Source organism: Myotis davidii, unplaced genomic scaffold (genome assembly GCF_000327345.1).
Source record: "Myotis davidii unplaced genomic scaffold, ASM32734v1 scaffold586, whole genome shotgun sequence".
NCBI classification, from domain to species: domain Eukaryota; kingdom Metazoa; phylum Chordata; class Mammalia; order Chiroptera; family Vespertilionidae; genus Myotis; species Myotis davidii.
In genome coordinates, this window is record NW_006296809.1 from 464,918 (window position 1) to 465,179 (window position 262).

At 73.3% G+C, this 262-nt stretch overlaps 1 protein-coding gene across 1 annotated transcript in view; it reads left to right on the forward strand.

Moving 5' to 3' along the window:
* The window catches only part of TAS1R3 (taste 1 receptor member 3), a 5,588-nt gene that overhangs the window by 2,606 nt on the left and 2,720 nt on the right, over nt 1-262 (forward strand). The window lies entirely within an intron of this gene.

Genomic DNA, 262 nt, shown 5'->3' on the forward strand with positions numbered 1-262 from the left:
TTCGACGGCCGCCTGCAGCTGCAGCTGCCCCAGATGCGCTGGCACACGCCAGGGAACGCGGTGAGTGCCCGGCCGTGTCCCCACCGCACAGCCACTCTGCAGCAAGGCCTGCCCCGCCTGGGAGGAGCAGGGGGCGAGGGGGGGCCGTCCCCAGGCTCTGGGGGTGCACCCAGCCCAGCGAAGCCTGAGTCCGAGGACCCTGCTCCAGAGGCCCGTGTCCCAGTGCTCGAGGCAGTGCCAGGAGGGCCAGGTCCGCCGTGTG